Source organism: Arachis duranensis, chromosome 1, assembly GCF_000817695.3.
Source record: "Arachis duranensis cultivar V14167 chromosome 1, aradu.V14167.gnm2.J7QH, whole genome shotgun sequence".
NCBI lineage: Eukaryota > Viridiplantae > Streptophyta > Magnoliopsida > Fabales > Fabaceae > Arachis > Arachis duranensis.
In genome coordinates this window covers 59,018,282-59,031,191 of record NC_029772.3, presented here as the reverse complement: position 1 = coordinate 59,031,191, position 12,910 = coordinate 59,018,282, and the positions used below count along the sequence as shown (strand labels likewise).

Below are 12,910 nucleotides of genomic sequence, written 5' to 3'. Positions count from 1 at the left end.
GTATAAGCTCACTTAGCCATATGTATACCCTTACCCTTACCTTAGCCCCATTACAACCATGAAAAGACCTCATGATGTTTGCATTGATACATTAAATGCTGTTGATTAGTTAGCTGAAAAACAAAAATTTGAAAGCATGATTGAAAAAGGATAGAGTGATTACCTTATACACTAGAGAGATTAGAGTGCACGCATACCATCAGTAAGAGTTCACTGCTTGATCCCATGTCCCCTGCTTTCACAAGCTGTCTTCTTGCAAATTTACCTGCTATTATTGTGTGATTTGAACTAGTGGAATCTGCCCCATGTTTGTCTTAGAGAACTTATTTATTTTTAATCAGATAGACAAAATCATATAGTTGCATTCATCTATGTAGGTTGTATTGCATTGCATGAGTCTTACATGTCCCTATTCATTCATATTTATCTCCTTCAACTAAGCATGAGGACATGCTAATGTTTAAGTGTGGGGAGTGATGCACGAAATTGTAAAACACACTTTTCACAACTCGTACCACTAACCAGCAAGTGCACTGGGTCGTCCAAGTAAGGATAATAATAATTCTCAGTTTTGATTGGTAGTAAATAAAAAGCATGGATTAAATAATATTTGTTATGCAGTAATGGAGAATATGTTGGAGTTTTGAAGATGCTTTGTCTTCTGAATCTCTGCTTTCCCCCTGTCTTCTTCACGCGCGCAAGGTTCCTCCTATGGCAAGCTATGTGTTGGTGGATCACCGTTGTCAATGGCTACCATCCGTCCTCTCAGTGAAAATGGTCCAAGTGCGCTGTCACCGTACGGCTAATCATCTGTCGATTCTCACTCATGCTGGAATAGGATCCATTGATCCTTTTGCGTCTGTCACTACGCCCAACCCTTGTGAGTTTGAAGCTCGTCACAGTCATTCAATCCCTAAATCCTACTTGGAATACCACAGACAAGGTTTAGACTTTCCAGATTCTCAAGAATGCTGCCAATGGATTCTAGCTTATACCACGAAGACTCTGATTAAGGAATTCAAGAGATACTCATTCAATCTAAGGTAGAACGGAGGTGGCTGTCAGGCATGAGTTCATAGATTGAGAATGGTGATGAGTGTCACGGATCATCACATTCATCATATTGAAGTGCGAATGAATATCTTAGATAGAAACAAGCGTGTTTGAATAGAAAACAGAAATAATTGCATTAATCCATCGAGACACAGCAGAGCTCCTCACCCCCAACAATGGAGTTTAGAGACTCATGCCGTCAAAGAGTACAAATTTCAGATCTAAAATGTCAAGAGGTACAAAATAAATCTCTAAATTTTGTTTAAATACTAAACTAGTAACCTAGGTTTACAGAAAGTGAATAAACTGAGATAGATAGTGCAGAAATCCATTTCTAGGGCCTACTTGGTGTGTGCTGGGGCTGAGCTTTGAGCTTTACACGTGCATAGGCTATTTCTGGAGTTAAACGCCAGGTTGTAACCTGTTTCTGGTGTTTAACTCCAACTTGTAACCTGTTTCTGGCGTTTAATGCCGGAATGGAACATGGAACTGGTGTTAAATGCCAGTTTACGTCATTTATCTTCGAGCAAAGTATGGACTATTATATATTGCTGGAAAGCCCTGGATGTCTACTTTCCAACGCAATTAAGAGCGCGCAAATTAAAACCATGTAGCTCCAGAAAATCCATTTCGAGTGCAGGGATATCAGAATCCAACAACATCTGCAGTCCTTTTTTAGCCTGAATCAGATTTTTGCTCAGATCCCTCAATTTTAGCCAGAAAATACTTGAAATCACAAAAAAACACACAAACTCATAGTAAAGTCCAGAAATATAAATTTTGCATGAAAACTAATAAAAACATACTAAAAAGTAGCTAGAACCTACTAAAAACTACATGAAATTACCCCCAAAAAGCATATAAAATATCCGCTTATCCCAACACCAAAATTAAACTATTGCTTGTTTCCAAGCAACTAGATAAATAAAATACGATAAAGAGAAATCAAGAAGCAATAATATCTCAGAGTTTTAAGTGAAGCTCAGATTCTAATTAGATGAGCGGGACTAGTAGCTTTTTGCTTCTGAACAGTTTTGGCATCTCACTTTATCCTTTGAAATTCCGAATGATTGGCATCTATAGGAACTCAAAATTCTGATAATGTTATTGGTTCTCCTATTTCAGTATGTTGATTCTTGAACACAGTTACTTATGAGTCTTGGCTGTGACCCTAAGCATTTTGTTTTCCAGTATTACCACCAGATACATAAATGCCACAGACACCTAACTGGGTGAACCTTTTCAGATTGTGACTCAGCTTTGCTAAAGTCCCCAGTTAGAGGTGTCCAAAGTTCTTAGGCACACTCTTTTGCTATGGATCACGACTTTAACCACTCAGTCTCAAACTTTTCTCCTGGACCTTCATGACACAAGCACATAGTTAGGGACAGCTTGATTTAGCCGCTTAGGCCAGGATTTTATTCCTTTAGGCCCTCATTTCCATTGATGCTCAAAGCTTTGGATCCTTTTTGCCCTTGCCTTTTGGTTTAAAGGGCTATTGGCTTTTCCTATTTTTTTCTCTTTTTTTATTTTTTCACTGCTTTTTCTTGCTTCAAGAATCAATTTCATGATTTTTCAAATCATCAATAATATTTCTCTTATTCATCATTCCTTCAAGAGCCAACAGATTTAACATTCGTAAACTCTACCATCAAAATTATGCACTGTTTAGAAAAGATATGAAAGATATTTGAAAAAGATAAATATGAATTTTGAAAAGAAGATATGAGAGTAATTTAAAAAGATTTTAAAAGAATTCAAAAAGATTAAATGAGTTTTAAAAAAGGTTTGAAGAGATATTGAAGAAAAATTAAAAAATATGTTTAGGATTAAAAATTTTTTGAAATTGAAGTTGAAATATGAGAGTTTGTAACATGTTTATGCAAGAAATCGTGAATTGAAACATGAAAAATGGAAAAAATTTGAAGTGAAAACAAAGTTACATTCTCCCCACAATCTTGGCGTTAAACGCCCAACTGCTGCAAGTTTTGGGCATTTAACGCCCACTTGTAGCTTCTCCTGGGCGTTTAACGCCCAGTTATAGCTTCTGGCTGGCGTTAAATGCCAGAAAATCCTTTATCATTGGGCATTTTTCTGAACGCCCAGGATGCTGCAAATCTGGCGTTAAATGCCCAGAATGGTATCCATTCTGGCGTTTAACGCTCAAATGGCTATCCCTACTGGCGTTAAACGCCCAGTAGATGCTTCTTTTGGGTGTTTATCACCCAAAACAGCTTTTACTGGTGTTTTCGCACCAGTGAGCTTCTTTTTGCTGTTTTATCCTCTGAATCCTTCTGTAACTCTGTGAACTCATGCAATTGATGCTTTACCTTGAAGATAATTAATATGAACCTATAAATTTATCATTTAATTAACAAATAAGCTTTGTTAATGGCTAGGTTGCCTCCCAGCAAGCACTTCTTTATTATCTTTAGCTGGACTATTACTGAGCTTTAATCAAGTCTCAGTTTTGAGCATTCTTGCTCAAAATTGCTTTCAAGATAATGTTTGACTCTCTGTCCATTAACAATGAATTTTTTGTTAGACTCATTATCCTGAAGCTCTACATATCCATATGGTGACACACCTATAATCACATATGGTCCTCTCCACCGGGATTTCAACTTTCTGGGGAATAATTTGAGCCTAGAGTTAAACAGCAGAACTTTCTACCCTGGCTCAAAGACTCTGGATGACAGCTTCTTATCATGCCATCTTTTTTCTTTCTCTTTGTAAATTTTTGTATTTTCGAAAGCATTGAGTCTGAATTCCTTTAGCTCATTTAACTGGAGCAATCGTTTTTCTCTAGCTAACATGGCATCAAGTTTTAGGAATCTGGTTGCCCAGTAGGCTTTGTGTTCCAGTTCCACTGGCAAGTGACAGACTTTTCCATACACAAGCTGGTATGGAGAGGTCCCTATAGGAGTCTTGAATGTTGTTCTGTATGCCCACAGAGCATTATCCTCTCCCTTCTTCTTTAATTGCAGCTGCTGGGGGTATGGAGCTTTTGAGAGGCATGGTTTGAGTGCTTCTCCTTCTTGATGTGACTTAGGGGTGGAGGTTCGAGCTTCCTCATGTCCCTTGTTTTCTTCATCCAATTTCTTCTCTGGTGGTTTCTTGTGGGTCTCCTTCAATTCCTTCCCACTTTTGAGGGTGATGGCTTGACATTCCTCCCTTGACACTGAGTTAATATTGCTGCAATTGTTGTGTCCAGGGGCTTGCTTGAATAAGAATTCAATTTGTGTTTCCAGTGTCTTGATGGCAGCATCTTGATTCTGCTTGTTGGATTGCACTTCTTCCCAGAAAGCTTTACTATCTTGAATTTCCTTGCATAGATCTTCAAGTAGAGCCTCAATCTTTGAGAGTCTATCATCTGTTAGAGATGGTGGGTTGGGATTAAGTGGTTGAGAAGGTTGGTTAGGTGGGTGTTAATAGGATCTTTGTGAGGTGTGTTGGTAAGTTACATTGTTTTTGGAATTGAGGTTGTGGCGTCTCTGATCTTGACCTTGGTCTTGTTGATTTCCCCACCCAAAGTTGGGGTGGTTTCTCCATCTAGAGTTGTAAGTTTTGGAGTATGCATCATGGATTTGTCTAAGTGAGTTTTCAACATAGTTGGCTTGCTCCCAGTCACCTTCTTCTCCTATATTCACTCCTTCTTGAGCTGGTGATGAAGTGATGGCTACTGCAACTTAGTTTTCCTCCACCTTCTTAGTAAGATCTGCTAGCTGCTTGGTGATCATCTTATTTTGAGCTAACAATGCATCCATGTGGTTCAGCTCCATTACTCCTCTAGTGTTACTTCTTTCGGAGGCATAGAAGTAGTCATTCTCAGCAAATGTTTCAATGACATCTATGGTTTCTTCAATGGTTTTTTTCTTGTTTAGAGAGCCTCCTGATGAATGATCTACGGCCTTCTTTGACTCATAGGAAAGACCTTCATAGAAAATGTGAAGTTGTACCCATTCATTGAGCATTTCTGATGGGCATCTTCTTGTTAAGTCTTTGAATCTCTCCCATGCTTCATAAAGAGTCTTACCATCTTGCTGCTTGAAGGTTTGCACCTCAGCTCTTAGCCTGTTGATTCTTTGAGGAGGGTAGAATCTTGCCAAAAATTTGTTCACCACATCTTCCCAATTTGTTAAGCTCTCATTTGGGAAGGATTCAAGCCATTTGGATGCCTTGTCCCTGAGTGAAAAAGGGAACAAGAGCAGCCTATAGACATCCGGGTGGACTCCATTAGACTTCACAGTGTCACAAATTCTCAAGAAGGTGGTTAGGTGTTGATTGGGGTCTTCTTGAGCACTTTCTCTAAATGAACAATTGTTCTGAACAAGGGTGATGAGCTGGGGTTTTATTTCAAAGTTGTTGGCATGTATGGTGGGCTTCTGGATGCTACTTCCACAGTTTCCTGGATTAGGGTTAATGTAGGGAGCCTAGAACTCTCCTTTTTTGCCCAGCACGGTTTGCAGGGCCTTCTCTAGCATGGTTGTGAGCTTCTTCTTCATGATTGTTTTCCAAATTCTCTTCCATGTTGGGTTCAAAGTACTCTTCCTCTTCCTCAGCACCAACAATTCCTTTCCCTCTTGCTTCCCTCCTTAGTCTCCAGAGGGTCCTTTCAGGTTCTGAATCGAAGGAAGTTGAAGCTCCCTCTCTTCTCCCTGTCATACAAATAACAAAACACACAGCAAGAGATAAAATGAAGAGATTATTCTTGTTAGAGTAATTGTTAGTGTGAGTGATGCGAATTATCAAACAATTAGTGGGTTAGTGAGCAGAATTGTAATTAACAAAGAAAAAGAAAGAAAAACAAAGAGGGTGAAGGGGATGAGGAAGAAACTAAACAAACTGAAGGTAATCAACCAAATCAAATAGCAAATAAAAAAAAGAAAAATGCTCAATCTAGTGATCTTCCAACTTAATCATTGTTGATTCAAAATCAATCCCTGGCAACGGCGCCATAAACTTGATGCATGAAAACTTGTCTCTCAACAAATTTCCCTTCAGCAGGTATACCGAATTGTCATCAAGTAAAAACTCACAATAGAGTGAGGTCGAATCCCACAAGGATTGATTGGTCAAGCAATTTTAATTGGAAGATTATGCTAGTTGAGCTAAGCAGGATGTAGTTGAGAATTGCAGAAAAATTAAATGGCAAGAAAGTAAATAACAGAAAATAAAGTGCAGAATCTTAAATGGGGGTTTGGGGAAATGAGCATGAAAATAAATGACAGAAAGTAAAGAGAATGGGTAAGATCGAAAATGGGGAAGTCATTGGGTTCAGGAGATGTTGCATTCTCCGGATCAAGTTCATTCTTATCTCTTCCTCAATCAATGCATTCATTGATCCCCTTGGCAATCTTAAGTGATTGGATCCCAATTCCTTGGCAATCCAATCTCTCTAAGCTTGAACAATTGCCCAATTCATTGATTTAATTGCTCATGGGAAGAGATGAAGTGTGGTCACTGATTATACCACGTGTATTTCCAAATCAAAGTGTTGGGAGGATTACATGTCACTATATCCGCCCAAACCCCAATTTGGTCCAACATGAGAAAGCATTTCTAGCATGATCTCCTCATCCTTTTTCTAAGGCTCAGAGGAGATCCAATTATGGAGAGTTTCTTTCCCAAGATAACAATCCAATTAGATGAAGATCGAAAGCTTTCTAGTAAGATCAAGAGAAAAGAAAGAAGAAGAAGAATGAAAACTATAATTGATCCATCAAATTACAATAGAGCTCCCTAACCCAATGAAAGGGGTTTAGCTGTTCATAGCTCTAGAAATCAAAAATGGCAGAAAAGAAGAATCCATGCCAAAAGTGCAGAAAAGTAAATATACAGAGGTAGTTCTCCAAAGTGCCAAGCTTCTCTATAGTTCAAAACTACTCCTATATATACTACTCCTCTTGATCTTCTTGTGAGTTCTTCAAGTCTTGGATGTGGGCTCTGGATCTTGAGTTGAAGATGTTCTAATCTTTAGTGGGCCCAACTTGCAAAGAAGTATGAATTAGGCATGGGCGTTAGTGAGATTAACGTTAAGTGACATTTTGGGTTCGAGAACATTAGTGACAATCACTTTTCCCACTAACGTTCCACCCTCAAATACCTCACGTTAACTCCAACGTTAGTGGCACTAACGTGACCACTAACGTTGCCTTCTACATCTTTGCTAACGTTATTGGGACTCACTTTTCCCAATAACATTAGCTTATGCCCCTTTCGCAAGCGTTATTGGGACTCACCTTTCCCAATAACGTTGCTATGTGACTTTTGTCCCTACGTTAGAGTTCATGTTAGTGTAACTAACGTGGCTCTTAACATGGGTATGCTTCACCTTCGAGAGCGTTAGTGACACTTATCTTTGTCACTAACGCTCCAAGTGCCTCTATTCTTCACGTTAGAGCTCACGTTAACTTAGTTAACGTGGCTCTTAACGTGGTAGTATTGCCATCTTCCAACGTTAGTGACAAAAGTGAGTGTCACTAATGTTGGCTCATCAATCCTCAACTCTACGTTAACTCTCACGTTAGTGGTCTTAACGTGACCACTAATGTAGGCAATACTAGTTGATCCAACGTTAGTGACACAGGTGAGTGTCACTAACGCTGGCATTGTTCTTCTATTCTACGTTAGAGTTCACGTTAACTTAGTTAACGTGACTCTTAACGTAGCTCATTGCCAAGTTTTGGAACGTTAGTGGTGTTCACGTTTACCACTAACGTTGGAGTAGAACGTTAGTGGTGTTCACGTTTCTCACTAATGTTGGAGTTCTCTTTTGTCTCCACGTTAACTACCATGTTAACTTAGTTAACGTGGCAAGTAACGTGAGCTATTGATGGCTTCGTAGGCGTTATTGGTGATCACTTTTCTCATTAACGTTGCAAGCTATTTGCCATTCCACGTTAGTGTTCACGTTAACTAGATTAACGTGAGTACTAACGTGGTTCTTCCTTGCTTCCTTTGCCCTAAAATCAAGCAAATAAAGTACATCAAAGCTCTAGCCAAAGTCATGAGAGTATGCATCATCAATTTATCATGCAATTCTAGCAAAAATCCTCATGAAATCATATGAAATTCACAATAGTTGCTTGAATCAAGGTGTAAGTGTATTTTCATCCAAAACTTGCCTTATTCACTAAGAAAATGCATGAAACTACCCTAAAACAGTAAAGAAAAGGTCAGTGAAACTGGCCCTGGCATCACTATGTGATCCTTGGTGGTGGCCACACCAAACTTAATCTCTGGGCTTACTCTTTCAAAATCAAACTATTAATTGTTAGTAAGCCTAAATTAAGTGGTGAGAGGCCACACCAAACTTAGCACTTTAGCTAGTTCTCAGCCCATTTACTCATCATTAGTTATGAATTCATCAAGTTGCAATTCCCAAATAGAAAGAAATAAGAGAGTGTAAAGAAATTCTAGCTATCAAAGCTAATATCAAACTCTCTAATCTACAATTGTAAACTAATCCTAATTACTGAAAAGTAAACTATCTAAAGCAACAGAATTTAAACTACTTATAAGAAAAGCAATTAAATCAAAAAGGATAAAGTGTTGGGGTGCCTCCCAACTAGCACTTCTTTATTGTCATTAGCTTGACATTCCTTCATCTTTAGCTGAGCTTGTAGCTCACTCTCTGCTCCTCCAAGGAGCCGCCCAAGTAGTGTTTGAGTCTATGGCCATTGACAGAAAAAGTTCTCTGAGTCTTGTCCTCCATAAGCTCCACATGACCATAGGGAAACACTTTGAGTTTGGTGAAAGGTCCTGACCATCGAAACTTAGGTTTTCCAAGGAAGAACTTGAGTCTTGAGTTGTAGAGTAGCACTTTCTGTCCTTTAGTGAACTCCTTTCTTGTTATCTTTTGGTCATGCCACCTTTTTGTGTTCTCTTTGTAGATTTTTGCATTCTCATATGCTTGATTTCTAAACTCTTCCAGCTCATTGAGTTGCATTAATCTCTTTTCTCTAGCAGCTTGCTCATCAAAATTCAGTAGTTTTAGAGCCTAGAAGGCTCTGTGCTCCAGTTCAACTGGCAAGTGGCAAGCCTTGCCAAATACCAGTTGGTATGGTGACATCCCAATGGGGGTCTTGAAGGCTATCCTGTAGGTCTATAGAGCATCGTCTAGCTTCTTAGACCAGTCCTTTAATGAGCTTCCAATAGTTTTTTCAAGGATTCGTTTTAGCTCTCTGTTGGAGATCTCATCTTACCCGTTGGTCTGTGGGTGGTATGGAGTTGCCACTTTGTGCTTTACTCCATATCTGAGAAGCAGTGTCTCGAGTTGTTTGTTACAGAAGTGTGTCCCTCCATCACTAATGAGAGCTCTGGAAACTCCAAATCTGCTGAAGATGTTCCTTCTCAAGAAGCTTATCACAACCTTGTTGTCATTTGTTGCAGTGGCTATGGCTTCTACCAACCTTGAGACATAATCAACAGCCACTAATATGTAGCTATTTGAGTAGGAGGTTGGGAAGGGTCCCATGAAATCAATTCCCCATACATCAAATAGCTCCAGCTCTAGTATGTATTGCTGTGGCATCTCATTCCTCTTGGTTAGATTACCAGCTCTTTGACATTCATCACACCTTGACACCATCTCCTTGGCATCCTTAAACATTGTTGGCCAGTAAAATCCGGATTGAAGCACTTTTGCTACTGTCCTTTCTCCACTGAAGTGACCTCCATATGCTGACCCATGGCACTGCCATAACACTTTCTTCCCTTCTTCATGGGATATACACCTTCTTAGGACTCCATCAGTACACTTTTTGAACAAATAGGGGTCATCTCAGATGTAGTGTTTGGCATCCTTGATTAGCTTCCTCCTCATGTGCTTATTGATGTTAGTTGGTAGCTCCCCAATAGCCTTGAAGTTAGCTATATCTGCAAACCAAGGGGCTACTCGAATCATCATCAATTGCTCATCAGGAAATCTTTCATTTACTGCTACTTGCTGTATTTCTTCTTCTTGTGGGATCTTTGAGAGGTGGTCAGCTACCTTGTTCTCTGCTCCACTCCTATCTTTAATCTCAATATCAAATTCTTGGAGCAGTAGGATCCACCTTATTAGTCTAGGCTTAAATTCTTGTTTGGTAAGCAAGTATTTGAGTGCTGCATGATTAGTGAACACAATTACTTTTGAGCCAATGAGATATGATCTAAACTTATCAAAAGCAAAAACTATGGCTAAAAGTTCTTTCTCCGTGGTGGTATAGTTCCTTTGATTCTCATTAAGGACCTTGCTAGCATAGTAAATGACATGTACTAGCTTGTCTTTCCTCTGTCCTAGAACAGCACCAACAGCAAAATCAGATGCATCACACATTAGTTCAAAGGGAAGATCCTAGCTTGGTGGTGCTATAATAGGTGCAGAGGAGAGTTTCTTTTTGAGTTCATCAAAGGATATCATGCAATCTCTATTAAAAACAAAGGGAGTATTTGAGACAAGTAGGTTGTTTAGGGGTTTTGCAATCTTTGAAAAATCTTTAATAAACCTCCTATAGAACCCAGCGTGTCCCAAAAAGCTTCTGATTTCTTTGACATTGCAAGGTGGAGGTAATTTTTTAATTACTTCCACTTTTGCTCTGTCTACTTCTATGCCATCTTTTGAGATCTTGTGACCAAGAACCACCCCTTCAGTCACCATAAAATGGCACTTCTCCCAGTTTAAAATCAGGTTGGTTTCTTGACACCTTTTTAGCACAAGAGCGAGATGGTATAGGCAATCAGAGTATGAGTTCCCAAACACAGAGAAGTCATCCATAAATACTTCTATGAACTTCTCAATCATATCTGAAAAATGGAGAGCATGCACCTTTGGAATGTTGCAGGTGCATTGCACAATCCAAAGGGCATTCTCCTATAAGCAAAGACACCATATGGACAAGTAAATGGAGTTTTTCCTGATCCTTGGGGTCTACAACAATTTGATTGTAGCACGAATATCCATCCAGGAAACAATAATACTCATGTCCTGCCAATCTTTCAAGCATCTGGTCCATGAAGGGTAGGGGAAAGTGATCCTTCCGGGTGGCTTCATTAAGTTTCCAGTAGCAATGCACATACGCCATCCGGTCACTACCCTTGTGGGTATCAATTCATTCTTCTCATTTACCACAACAGTGATCCCTCCCTTCTTAGGGACTACTTGCACTGGGCTTACCCAATGGCTGTCTGAGATGGGGTAGATCACCCTTGCTTGCCACAATTTCAACACTTATTTCTGAACCATTTCAGTTATAGTTGGGTTCAGCCTCCTTTGTTGTTGTCTTGAGGGTTTGGCATCCTCTTCAAGTAAGATCTTATGCATACACATTGAAGGACTGATCCCCTTTAAATCTGCAAGTGTCCAGCCTATGGCATCCTTGTGTTGTCTTAGCACTTGGATAAGTTCCTCTTCTTGTTCCTTACTCAGACTTGAATTTATGATTACTGGGTGAGTGTTGTTAGAACCCAGATATGCATATTTCAAGCTGGGTGGTAAGGCTTTCAGCTCTAGTTTTGGGGACTCTGCATCTTTGTTGTCTGTGGTAGTTGTCATGATTGAGTTCCTCATGGTTGCTTGTGGTAGTTCTCCATTTGGTGCTTGTTCCAGCTCAATGCTTTCTCCACATTGTTCTTCTTCCATGACTTCTTGGACTATCTGTTCCGTGGTATCTACCAGCATGCATTCTCCTATGGATTCTTTGGGGTAACTCATTGCTTTAAAGACGTTGAAGACCATTTTCTCTTCATGCAATCTCAAGACTAGTTCCTCTTTCTGCACATCAATGATGGCTCTAGCAGTAGCTAGAAATCGTCTTCCTAGGATAATTGATGTGTTGGCCTCTTCTTCCATGTCCAGCACAACGAAATCAGCAGGGAAAATGAATTCTCCTACTTTCACTAGCAAGTCTTCCACCACCCCATATGGAAACTTAAATGTTCTGTCAGTCAATTGGAGTGCCATTCTTGTTGGCTTGGCTTCCTCAATCTTCATCCTTCTCATCATGGTTAGGGATATAAGATTTATGCTAGCTCCCAAATCACACAAAGCTTTCTCGATAGTGATGTTGACGTTAAGATTTTTGCTAGTAAAGAATTTTATAAAAATAATCGCGTTGTAGATATAGATTCTAAACCAACAGAAATCCCTTTGTGTAAACATTTTGGTTGTCACAAGTAACAAACCCCTAAATAAATTGATAACCAAAGTATTTAAACATCGGGTCGTCTTCTCAAGGAATTGCAGGGAAGTATGTTCTTATTATTGGTTATGGAAATTGTAAATTTGGGTTTTTGGAAATAAGGGGGAAGTATGACAAGTAATTCAAATGACAATTAAAATAAATAAATACTGTAAAGCAAATCCTTTGGCAAGGTATGAGAAATTAGAAGTCCAGACTTTGTTATTATTAGCAATAATAATGAAAGTTGAATCTTAATTCCACTTAGTTAACCTTTGCTAAATCAAAGGAAAGTCAAGGGACTAATTAATTAGACCTTCGAATCCTATTTATTTTGTAAGAAAAGGTTGGGATTATTGAAGTTCAGTTCAATTAGCATGATAACATTTATCAATTATGTTGAGCTAAGATAACTCCTGAGTTACTGATTTCTTAAGCAAGACCAAAAGGGAAAGAAATTAAATCTATTGGAATAAAATATCTCAGATTGGGAATAATCAACAGCATAAACAAAAGAAAGCAATATTAAACTGAAATACCTCAAATATCATTAAATAAGAAAATCATCATGAAATGGCATAGGCCAAATAGGCAACATAACTAATACAAGCAAGCATTCAAATGTCTGAAAATAAGAAATAACATAGAGTGAAAGAACATTGAACCTGGGATTGAGAGTCACTCCTAAAACTAAG

General features: G+C 38.9%; 1 non-coding gene across 1 annotated transcript; it reads left to right on the top strand.

The window, feature by feature from the left end:
- Window positions 1–5,021: 5,021 nt before the first annotated feature.
- LOC127742689 (small nucleolar RNA R71) lies at window positions 5,022–5,129 on the top strand. Its single transcript, XR_008004047.1, has one exon. It is a non-coding gene; the product is annotated as a small nucleolar RNA R71 (small nucleolar RNA).
- Window positions 5,130–12,910: the final 7,781 nt, after the last annotated feature.